Source organism: Ictidomys tridecemlineatus, chromosome 12, assembly GCF_052094955.1.
Source record: "Ictidomys tridecemlineatus isolate mIctTri1 chromosome 12, mIctTri1.hap1, whole genome shotgun sequence".
NCBI lineage: Eukaryota > Metazoa > Chordata > Mammalia > Rodentia > Sciuridae > Ictidomys > Ictidomys tridecemlineatus.
In genome coordinates this window covers 62,594,282-62,606,569 of record NC_135488.1, presented here as the reverse complement: position 1 = coordinate 62,606,569, position 12,288 = coordinate 62,594,282, and positions in this window count along the sequence as shown.

The window sequence follows — 12,288 nt, the reverse complement described above, 5'->3', positions numbered from 1 at the left end:
TTGTCCACTGCTGGCAGCATCAGAGGAACCCCAATGCTGATCCCAGTGAGTGTCTCTCGCCAGGGACAAATAAAGCGGCCCGGCACCAGGAGGCGGGAGGAGTTCGGTACCAACGTTCAGTCATATAAATAAGTAAATAAACAAGCCGGATGAGCGCGGCCACCTTCTCAGCTCCAGCCGCAGAGGGTCTGGTGCGCGTGCATGTGTGAGGTGTGCGTGTGGCCCGTGGCCGCACCTGTGTGTGCGGGCGACTGTGTCCACCCTGCGTCGGCCCCAAGTCGGTAGAACAATGTGGTGTGTGTGCAGGTTTGTTCTCTCTGGTACTGTATGTTTGTCTCTGCCTCCATCCATCTATCCGTCATCTGGCCTCTCCTCCTGAGAGCCTACAATAGAACTCTGCATACCAATCCCGACATCTGGCTAGTGACTAGCTCTCCTCTCCAGCGCGTCCTGTTTCCCTTAGCCCCTGGGTCTCTGTTGTTCACTCACAGAGAAAGACTAGACATCCCACCTTTAGTTTAGGGCAGTGTGCATGTAAACTAGTCTCCCTTTTTAACACCTCTTCTGTACCCAGGACTTATTCTTCTTTAGAATTCCCTAGGAAAGAATGTGCATGAGCGTCTAAAATGAGCGCAAATGTGTTGTGCCTCTCAGAGTGAGCGCTTCAGAGGTTGATGATGCCAGAAGAGATCCTGGAGCAGGGCTCTTGCTGCAAGCGCTGGGTCAACTCGGCTCTCACTCTCTGCCCTGGAACCCCACCTGGTGGACAGTTACAGTACTACAGATTCAGAGGAAGCAATTCCCGCTTCCCCTTTGCTGAATTGCCTTTCCTTGGGAGAGATCAGCCCCCATGGACCTGTGTGTAGGCTCCAAAAGAGCTCCCGCCTCAGTGTCCTCGCGCCTCAGTGTCCTCGCGCCTCAGTGTCCTCAGACTCTGCTTTCCCCACCCCCAGGCCGTTAGGGGCCGGACACTCACAAAGTCCTTGTCAGCATCACTGTGGCCCCAGAGACAGACAGCTAGAGAGCTAGGCTAGAGAGCTAGAGAAGGTTCTAGCTAATTGAAACCATCGTTCTGCTCAAATCCTAAGGAGTACTCACTTAGGAAAAAAGAAAAGGAAAGCCCTGGTACCCCAATTCTGTAAGGCTTCCTGGAGGCATGTAGAGAGTGTCAGGATTGTAGAATAGGCTCAAGAGGGTGACTTGGTCAGAGCAAGGCCAGCCACCATCTTTGCCAGTGCCATCTCATTGAAGAATATTCTTTCATCAGCCTCAGGTGGACTTCTGATATGCCCTGATCCAGTCCTCAGTCTGATCCAAACCCTGCCCTGAACCTAAAAGAGACTCCCTGAGCCAAATCCTAGACTGACCTTTAATCAGGGCAACCCAGATGTAATGAGGCCAGATTCAACAGTTCTATCCCATTTCCTGTCAGAGAAAGAAGTGGGATAAAATGGGGTTGAGGGAGATTGTTCAAGTCCTGCCCTCTGGAAGAACCCTAAGCATCCAGATTCCTGGCACTAGCCTGAGGTGGTGAGATGGGCAAGATGATCCTGGGGAACATCCAGTGGAGACAACCATCTCCAAACAGCTGGACATGAACACAGTCCTACAGAGAGATACAAACATGCACAGGCAGATGTTGAGCACACACAAAGGCACATACACACAGAGGATCCTTGTTCACAGAGCTACGGAACACCTACTTCCCTGCCACCAAGCCAAGAGTCCATAAGAGGTGTCCACTTTGCCAGGATCAAAGTCCCACAAGTCACACCCGCCCATGGCCTTCCTCCATTCCCTTACTTCCAGGATTGGTTTTTGTGAATTTTCTTTTGCCATCCATCATCCGGCCTCTCTTCCTGTTCAGGTATGGAGAAGGAGTTGGGAGGGGGCATGGGGTATCATTTCTGAGTCTGTCTTTTGCCCAGCTGCCGAGTGGGGTCCTAGGGAATATCCACAGGGACTTGCAGCCCCACAGCAATAGTTACTGGATGACCTAATTGAAACCATCGTTCTGCTCAAATCCCAAAGAATACTCACTTAGGAAAAAAGAAAAGGAAAGCCCTGGTACCCCAATTCTGTAAGGCTTCCTGGAGGCATTTAAAGAGTGCCAGGATTGTGGAGTAGGCTCAAGAGTGTGACTAGGTCAGAGCAAGGCCAGCCACCATCTTTGCCAGTGCGATCTCATTGAAGAATATTCTTTCATCAGCCTCAGGTGGACTTCTGATATGCCCTGATCCAGTCCTCAGTTTGATCCAAACCCTGCCCTGAACCTAAAACAGACCCCCCCGAACCAAATCCTAGACTGACCCTTAATCCTCATCACAGATTGACCCTGTCCTCAACTCTAGACCAAATCCCAGTACAAACAAGTACCATTCAGACACACCCTTGGTCCTAGAGTGTACCCAGTCCCTCATGGACTATCCTGAACTGGGGTTTAGCTCAATCCATGGGCCTCTGGGAGAAGGAATGGGCTCTAGTTCAGATTTTTTTCTCTTATTTTTGGCCTCAGAATGACCTGCCTGCTCCCCAGAAAGCATCCCTCTCCCCCAGGCGAGCATAGCTAATATCACAGAAACTCATTTCACCCCATAGCCCTTTCAATGGCCCAGGGCACACTCCAGGGCTTCAGCTATTGCCTGCAGTGCTATGAAGCCTTGGGTCAGTGCTCAACTCCCTAGCGTCCCTGTAGCCTTTCAGGAACTCTGAAGTCAGAGCAGACTAGGAGATCAGTCAGGGGTACTGCTTCAAGTCTGGATAAAATTTGCAAAGTTTGGCAGAAGGGACTGGGAGGATGTGGAGGACGGGCCTTGGGCACCCTTGGAATATGCAGATAATGAGCAGAGCACCCCACACAGGAGCAAGTCTGCTTGAATTCCCACTTCTCACTGTGGCACAAAGCTGCCCAGCGGTGCTATTTGTCCTAGATCTTCTATGTTCAAAGGAACAAAGCCCTTGCCCCATCCAAGTCCTTTGTGCAGTCATGTGCAGTCATATAGCCAACAAACCTCTTCCACAGTTATTATTTAATGTCATCTCCACCCAGCATATCAGATTTCCATATTACTTCCTGCATTGATGAGAAAATGGGCCGAGTCCCACCTCTGCATCCCCATTGCTTTGTCCTACCTAGTCCCTCTCCCGGCAACCAGAACACAACCCCAAGAGCCGTGAGACCCTGCTCCACATGGCGACTCCGACTCCTCCTTTGTTTGGTGTCATGCTTCTGATGACTACAGCCGACAACAAAGGGAGCTGTCAATTTTACATTCAATTTCGCATCTGGCTCCGAATTTTTTTTTCAATTGATGCTTATTCTCTTTTCCTAAAAACACCTCTCATTCCTCCAGCTAGATCCAAATAGGACAAGTCCAGGATAAAGGCAGGGGTGGCCTCAGTGTCCAGATAAGAGACTAGGTAACAGGAGGTAGGGCTGTGTGCTCGGCAGCCAACAGATTTTGCACAGGGTCTCCCAACTGAGCTATAGGCAGTCTGGCTCAAGCGACAAAGCTCAAGATTGTACCTCAGAGACTTCTCTCTGCCGTTAGCCCTGTTCTGCTTCACTGGCACCCAGAAGCCTTGGAAAACTCAACTCTTAGTGACTTCTCACCCTCCCCAGGGCCTCAGGCTGGTCCCATTCCATTCTAAGGTACCTTTGATCCCTTTGGACAGTAGGTTCTGCCTAGAATCTTCTCTAGAGCAGAAACAGAAACCCCTTTGGCTCCAGATCCTGGCTTGTGGTCCCTGATATTCATCCTAGGGCCTGTTTGCCTACCTTCTCCCACTCCATGCCCTCCCTCCAGAACAGGCGCCACAAGGTTGGCAGTAGCAAGTTGTCCTTACCCGATTCTCAAGGACAGTTTAGAGGACACTACAGACTGTGCTCTGGCTATTCTGAGAGGGGCTGGACCCCTGCTGTCCAGTATGGATGGGGGTGGAGGCATGAGGCAGCACACTTACCCCAACTCCACTTGGAAATCACCACGGTGCCACAGACTCTGCCTTTCTACAGCCGACAGGGGCCGAGCTCTCTTCCCCTAATCCCCACCCAGGCTCTGAGGCTGTTTAGAGATTTCACTGACCACTTCCAAATCACTGCCTGCCAGAAACCCACCGTGCCCACCCACATCTTTGGAGATACCATTCTGCGCTTTGCAATGCTACTAAATCCAAAGCTGGATTCTGTATTCTGTGTATTTATTTCTTAGAAACTAATTTTTTTTTGTCCTTTAGTAAGACTTACTTCTACCCTACACCCAGGTATCTTCAGATTTCTTTTTCCCTTGTTTCAATAGATAACAACACCTATTCAAGTGATTGTACCTGCAGATGCAGGCATGGCCCAACTCCTCACTCCCAGCCCCTCAGAAAGAACCCGCTAGGGGAAAGCCCCTCACCCGCTCCACTGCAGCCCTCTGGGAAGGGGGTGACCTTTGGGAAAAAACTTTGTTTTCTCCTTTGCCTAAACTAGGAGCAAGTCTCACTCCACACCTCATCTCAGAAATCTCAGCTTCAGGCACGCCACAGAAGGATTTTTTTTTCAAGAAGGAAATACCCTATCCTCCCCTGTCAAAGCCCCCCATATCCAGTCCTTCTCCTCCCGTCCCACACCCAACCCCACCCAAAGCAATCCAAAGGGACTTGCCTATGGAAGGGCCGAGGAACGCAGCTGACAGCTGTGTCCAAATCAGCACTGCTTGGAAAAGAGTAGCCTGCCCGGTGGGGACAGGACACCGGCAGTGCCCCAAGTTGGCTGTGGCTGGCAGGGATACTGCCGCAGCGATGGCGTTCCCTCAGGCCCAGGGAGCCAAGAGCCCTTTATAGCCTGAAACCTGCCCTGGCACCGCCCACTGGGCGGCTGCAACAAGGGCCTGCAACTAGGGGAGTCGCTAGGAGCTGGGAGGGCATCCGTCCCAGGACCCCAGAGCCAGGCCCCCCCACACAAGAATCTGGGATTCAACCTCCTCCCACCCCAGGCAACTCTATGTCCTGGTATGTGAGTGAGCCTGTGTGTGTGCATGTGCGTGTGTGTGCGCGCGTGCGCTCGTGCTTAAAAGTCCATTCAAAGACCTCAGATCTTTTTCCCTCATCCTCTTTCTCTGGCAGTAACAGTTTTTGAAAGGATGGGGAGAGCAGTGTGTTTCTGCTCAGTTTATCAAATTACACTCAGTGACAAAGGACTGAAGTGCATTTTCTTGAAGGCTTGACAATTGGGATCCAGGAAGAAAAAAGAAAGGCACGACAGAGAACCCAGGGCTTTTGTGGAAGGTAAAACACCGATGTGAAAGGCAGGGGATGTGGCTGGTGGCTGTAAGTGAATTTGCCTTCATGTTGCTTAGTGTTAAAAACTGCTTCCCCCACCCTCCGCCCAGGCTGCAAAAATCCCGAGGATCCCAGAAATTGCAAGAGTGTTGACGTTTTTTCAAAAATGAAACACTGAATCAGACAAGCTGAAGAGCAGCCTTCTCCCTCCAGAGCTCCCAGGGTCCCCCAGTCCCCTTCCCAGTCCCCCATGCTGGAGAAACCTCCTCAAAGAGGTCATTCAGCTGTACAGAGTCCTCTGGACCCCATTACAGCTTGTCCAACCAACTTCTCCTTAGGTGTACAGTTGGGCAGAATGGAGTGGGCTTCTCTCTGTGTTCTATCCTGCATTGGAACTCTGAGAATTATATTAGATGGAGAAAGGTGGGTGGTGGGACAGGTTGAGGCCTGCTGCTAGTCTCAAGGGCTTCCACTGTTTGGGAGTCAGAAGATAGGGTAGCAAGTCACCAGCCTCTGATGCAGAAGAAAAAGCCTGGAAGGAAATATATTCCCTCATCCAGAGCCTGGAGACATTGTCAGCAACCAGTCCACCCTGCCTCCCCATTCTACTGGCTTTTCAGAAGCCACCATCAGGTGTCAGTCAACTAGCCTGCAAGCCTCACCCACAGCTAACCTGAGAATGTAGACAGCAGGGTTCTACACCTTAAGCCCCAAATGCTACCAGGCTATATCCTATTGCCTATGACCTTGAATCCTGCAGACTACCTCTCAGAAGGAGATAGGGAAACAGAGTCCAGAGGTGGTGTGGTTGCCCACCCAAGCATACCCTACCTTCCCTATTATACCCCACCCCAGCTCCAAGCTTGCCTGAATCTCTAATGCTACAGCTTTAGCTAGTTTGCTCCCCAGATGTGGTTGTGCTGGCCAAAGAAGATCCATTCCCAGGAAGAGCCCTCTTCATACTGTTCTGAGGACCAAGGCTATTCTGATGCACATCTTGATCCCTCCAGGCTATTACCTGGTCCCCACTCTGCAGGCCCCAGAGGCTCTGGGGGACTCCAGCCCAACTAGCATATTCTCTCCAGCAGCATTCCCACCAAAACTCTATGCTTCCTCTTTGGGGATGGGTACTGGGGGTTAAACTTAGGGTCAATTTACTGCTTAGCAACATCCCCAGTCCTTTTTATTTTTATTTTTTTAGTTTTGAGACTGTGTCTCACTAAGATGCTTAGAGCCTCACTAAGTTGCTGAGGCTGGCCTGAAACTTGCAGTCCTCCTGTCTCAGCCTCCCAAGCTGCTGAGATGCTTCATCTTTAACCCAGCATCCATACACACTCCCATATCCCCCACCACTGAGACAGATTTGCCACCCTGAAACACTTCTATGCAGAGTGTGGAGCACCTCAGATGCTCTTTTTATATTTTCCCTCCCTGGGTTTCATTCTGTCCTCACTGTCCTATTATTTTAAATCCATTAATTTTTCATATTTGCAAATAGGCTGTGTATCTTGGTAGCTGAGAATAAGGGCTCAGGAGTCATTTAGAACCAGTCTCAATATCTGCTCTGCCATTTACTAGCTTGAGAAATAAACTTCACCTGTCTGGACCTCAGGCTGTGAAGAAGATGAGGGCTGAGGCAAGGAAGCCTGCAGGGAGACTATGGTGATCACTCAGGTAATAATCATCATCGTTGTCACCATGGTAACAATAATGATAACAATAACAAATTACTACTAGTCAACACCCTTCTGCACTTGCCCTGGTGCCAGGCACTTTATAAAGCACTTCACACACATTGTTTCATGTAACCCTCTTGGCAAGCCCAGGAGGTACCTTTGATCACTCTCACTCTTCAGAGAAGGAATCTGAGTGACTCCAGTTGCACTCTGCAGATGAAAGGTAATCTCAAAACTCAAACCTGGGAATCTGGATTGAAGTCTGAGCCCATAATCCACACTAAAGGCTAAGCTGAGTTAGAAGCAATATTGGGAAAAAAGTGCCCAGAGTTCAGAAGTATTTGAAGGTGGAATCAAAAGATGTACGCACTGGGCAACTGCAGTTGGACACATTGGGGGATTGGCAATGGGGTTCCAGTTGGGGAACTGAGTGCCTGGTGACAAGATAGCGTGAACTATAGAAACTCAAGAGAACAACAAGGCTTGGGAGGAAAGACTGTGAATTGGGATTGAGCCATGGCAGGCTTTAGGTGCTACAAGGTATCTTGGCGGAACTGTCTGGATATGAGGTGGAAGAAGGATCTGGGCTGGAGAGAGACATTTAGACCTCATCCCCATTCAGATGCCAAAGGAAGAAAGGGGAGGGGCAAAGCCCGCACAGAAGAAGCAGGCCTAGGAGAGTGTCCCAAGGAACACTCATATTTAATGCAGAGGAAAGAGTTTTGAAAAGAGGACCCTCTTTGCCCCAAACAATCGAAACTGAATACCCCTTTGATTTCCCTTAGCACTTGAGTTCTTGGGGATGAGTAATCTCAGCCCCTTCTTGACTTAGGGATCCCTATGCATGAACATACACACACACACACACACACACACACACACACACACACACACGGGCACACATGGGCACACAGAGGCTTCCTGAGCTATGAATTCCCATTAGTAGGATTCTTTATCCAGCTGCTTTTTTAGCAATTAATTTTAGCATCTATATTTATACATAAAACTATTCCACTGAAAATTTTCTCTATATTTTACAGTGGCAAAAACACTTTCATGGACGCAACTGTATCCAGGCTGCTTCTCTTTCCTCAAGGTGGAGTTTCTGCAGCATGCACCGTGACTTTCAGCAGTCTGCGCATCCCTGCAGAACACTCCCTGACCTGTAGCTTTCTGCTCAGTGCTCAGGGTTGAGACAGCAAGGGGATCTGTGCAGGCAGGGAGAGTGAGGATCCAGTGAATTCAAAAGAAGGACCTAAATGGTATGGTCATTTGTTCCAGAATGAACTGTGTGGGAATGGGAAATAGAATGCATAGGAAGAAAAGAGGAAATAAGTGGAGAAAAATGGAATCTCTTCCCATCTCACCCCCTGTGCGAGACCCCATGGGTTGAGGAAGGCAGCAGGGGTGCAGGGGAGTCTTGACATTGAAAGGCTAGAGGCACAGACCTGGAGGAAGACAGGGAGAGAAAAGGGAACAGAGATGCTTGGGCATGATAATGCTAGCCACCAAAGTTCTATCTCAGAGGTGCCTTTCAAGGGGGAGAAAAGGCATTGCCCTTAGTGTAAGTGGTAAAACTTCAAATGGAGGCCAAACTAACAGGGTGAAGTTTGGGTTTCTTCCCTACTGGGTGGATGCACATGTTCTACACTTACTCACAGATATACCCACATTCTCTGCTCACACTACGCATGTCCAGCCCCACTTTTCATTCTCTATAAGGTGGTTTAGGGGGCTAAACTTTGTGGTTCTGAGGCTCCTGCCTGGCAGGCAGAGGGGCACCCACTATTCTCATCACCTTAGTAGCTGATGGCAATAATTGGCTTGGCCTCAATGTGAGAGATGCATCACAAAGAGCAGGAACAGAGAGAAGAAAACCTGGTGGGGGTGAGAGAGGGGTGGGGTAGGCCAGGCTTCTCAGACAAATCAACACTAATATAAAAAGGAGCTTTTATGGCCCTCTTCCAGAGCCCCAGATATGGACTTTCAGCTCTGCTAAGTCCCATCACTGGCCCCTTCAACTCATGTTATAAGATTTCTTCCACCTTTCCTGTCCCCATTTCTGCCTCTGCCTAGTCTTTTCCCAACCCCAGGGCAGATGCAGCATTGCTATGAAGCAATTAATATGGACAGGGGACTCCCTGTGCATAGCTTGAGGGGACTGAGATATTTGGGCCAGAGACCCCTCCCAGCCCACCTCATAACCAGGCAACTCAACACAGGCCAAGGGGCGTAGAGGAGCCCAAGCCCAGTCATCAATGTGTCTCTTGCCAGCTGTGTAGTCTCGGCCAAGTCACTTCATCTCTCTTAAGTCCAATTTTCTTATAAAATTTGGAGAATAAGTCTTGCCTTGCTTGGCAATTGGCAGTTATGCAGATATTTTAAAAAGACAATGTATGTAAAACACTTGGCTGTGTCAAGCAATGGTGGAGACCAATTCACAGAAATTAAGAAAGCTAAAGTTTCAGGGCTCCTCTCTCCGATATGTTCCTTCCAAAGCCCCAGGAGGGGTCTTGCCATTCAAGATTTTGCATGAATTTCTTAAACAGAGTCCCTCAAATCACACAAGCTCCCAGGCTCCACAAATCCTGGGAATTTAAAGATGGTCGTTGGCCCTACACCTTAACCCATTTCTCAAGCTTCTCAAGGTCTCTCCTATGCCCAGAGGGAAAGCCAGAGTAAAGTCATCTTCCTTGTGGAGGCTGCCCTGGGACCACTCTCATTCCTCAGCTGGGCTTGGGGCCTTCTCCTCCCCACTCTTAGCTAATGGCAGTTAACCTAACCCAGGAATCCAGTTAAATGCATGTCCTGGGATTGCAACCAATTCTGGGCACTGTGTCCTGGTCCTGGCAGGGGCTTTGCTTCAAAAAATTATGAACTCTTAGAGAAGCCAGTTTTAGGGCTGTGCTAGGCAACACAGGAGCTCAGGAATGGGCCTTCCAGAAAACAAAGGCTACTTGGCTGGCTTCCCTATTAGCACCCGTTTCCCTAAGGAGCCTTGGAGGGAATGGGGACACAGGTCTCCCTCCTCAATGTCTGGGAGATGGATGGGACTGATTTTTTTCCACGATTCCTTCCCATAAATCTGATTTGGCCCCTCATCTGTCTAGGCTAGTCTCCATGGAGGTGTGTGGTAGTGATGAATGGGCTGCCTGACTAATGTGACTGGGGTGGCAGGGACTTGGGGAGGGGCTCCGCTCTGATGGATGGTCCTCATGAGGGCATATTGCATTAGACACCCATAATGCAATCAGCAGGGCCATTACGATCCCAATTTGTTGCTCTTCCTCACCAGGGTGGGGCAGTGGAGCTGGAAGATTAAGGAGGATGTCAGGACTTTAGAGACATCTGGGGTAGGGGGGAGTTTAGGGAGGAGGCAAGATTTCCCTGTTGGGGACTATTACTAGGGAAATGCAGGAATATGAAGCCAAAGAAAGTGCTTGCTGGAAAGGAAAGAGAGAGGAAGAGAGGCCCAGAAAGAAGGCGTGACCTGGCCAAGGTCACATCTGGAACCGGAGGAAGAGCTGGAATTAGAACCTGAGTCTCCAGCTGTCTGTGCCAGGAGAGCCAGGAACGGAAGAGAGCCTGGGATTAAGATGGGAGAGACAACTTCAAGGCCAATGACTGCTTCTGTTCCAAAAGGAGGTGGCCTACTGTAGTGGGTTCCTGCATTGGCCCTGGAGGGCACCTACCCCAGACCACCTACAGTGTTGCTAACCTACCAATTCTAGTTCTGATCTCTATTTTTCTGCTATAATTTTAAAGCAGTCTCCTAAATACTATGCTGTCTCAGTCTTTCCTTATCCTCTAGGTCACCAGAGGGGATCTTTTAAAACAAAATGTTCTTTCCTGCTTAAAAGCTGTCAGAAGCTCCCTGTTGACCTCAGGATCAGGGCCGCTGCTGCAGGCTGGCATTGACTCTAGCTTCTCTCCAGCTTCAGCTCAGGGGCTGCTTCGACTCCCATCAGCCCTTCTATAGGAAAAGCATACTATACATTTAATGCTTCTGAGAACTTTAATCAGACTCATACAGGAAATAGGATATCATACTCCTCAATTTGGGGATGTTTCAACTGGTCAGGCTTCAGTCTTTTTTTTTTTTTTTCGGTACAGGGATTGAACCCAGGGGGACTTAACCACTGAGCCACATCCCTCCCATTTTTCATATTTTATTTAGAGACAGGGTCTCCTTGAGTTACTTAGGGTCTTCCTAAGTTGCTGAGACTGGCTTTGAACCTGTGATTCTCTTGCCTCAGCCTCCTGAGCTGCTGGGATTACAGGAGTGGTATACTGTGCTCATGCCAGTCCTACTCTTGATCCCTATTGGCTCCCAGACACACAGTAACACGATGCATGGTGATGGATATGTATCTTTGAAAATAGTACTGTTATGCATTTTTAATCTACATAAATGAATCTTGTACTATAGGGCTCATTTGTTTTGAGGTTGCTTTTTTTTTTAACCTTAACACCATTTATGTACTTCTACTTTGTTACTGCTGACAGCAGCAAACTCCTTCCAGTAACCTATCTACCATACTGTACTCTAGTAATAGACATCTAGGTTGCCTCCAACTCCCTGTCCCTACAGTATACGGTAAAGGTCACTGTCTCTGAGTATTTAACCAAGAACTAGTTTACAAGACCCTAGGGGATGTGCATATTTGAACTAAGTTCCTTCAGGGACTCTCCAGAGAGGCCACACAAATCCACACTCTTGGTGGTGTGCAGAGCTGGTAACTTGCATATCTTTCTGCCTCATTTTACCAGTCTGATGGGTCTAAAGTGACTTAAGCCTTCCTGCAGAGCAATCCCCTGTTTTGAATAGTCTTCCTTTTAATATTTCTCTTAATGTCCTTCTGCTTTAAATAGACTCCTTTCAAAGTCTGGTAAATGCTTACTTATTTTCAATACCCAATGCTAATATGATGTCGCCTTTGTGAAGTTTTCCAATTTGTCACCCCTTCCTTGGTGCTCTAGAACATTCTGTACAGACCATCCTTGCGTTTATTTCACTCTAGTCCTTTCTTTCTTTCTCATTCACATACCACCACCTACCCTGGTGATAAAGGCAGCTATGGTTCCTTCCATGTAGACCCAGGGACGTGGGAGGGAAAGGGGACAGAGGAATAGGGTGGGTTGTACAGGTGGAAGCTGGGAAGTCAGCACTTAATCATATGCTCCTTCACTTGATGGATTAAAAGGATTTGAAGTACTGAAACTGTGTGTTCTTCTTTGGAGTTCCAGCGTCCCTGCTCTCGGTAAGTGTTTCTCTCTATAAATCCTCTCTTGCATACTTTGGGACCTTGCTCACTTCTAACTTCAGTAACTCTATCCTAGCTAGTTC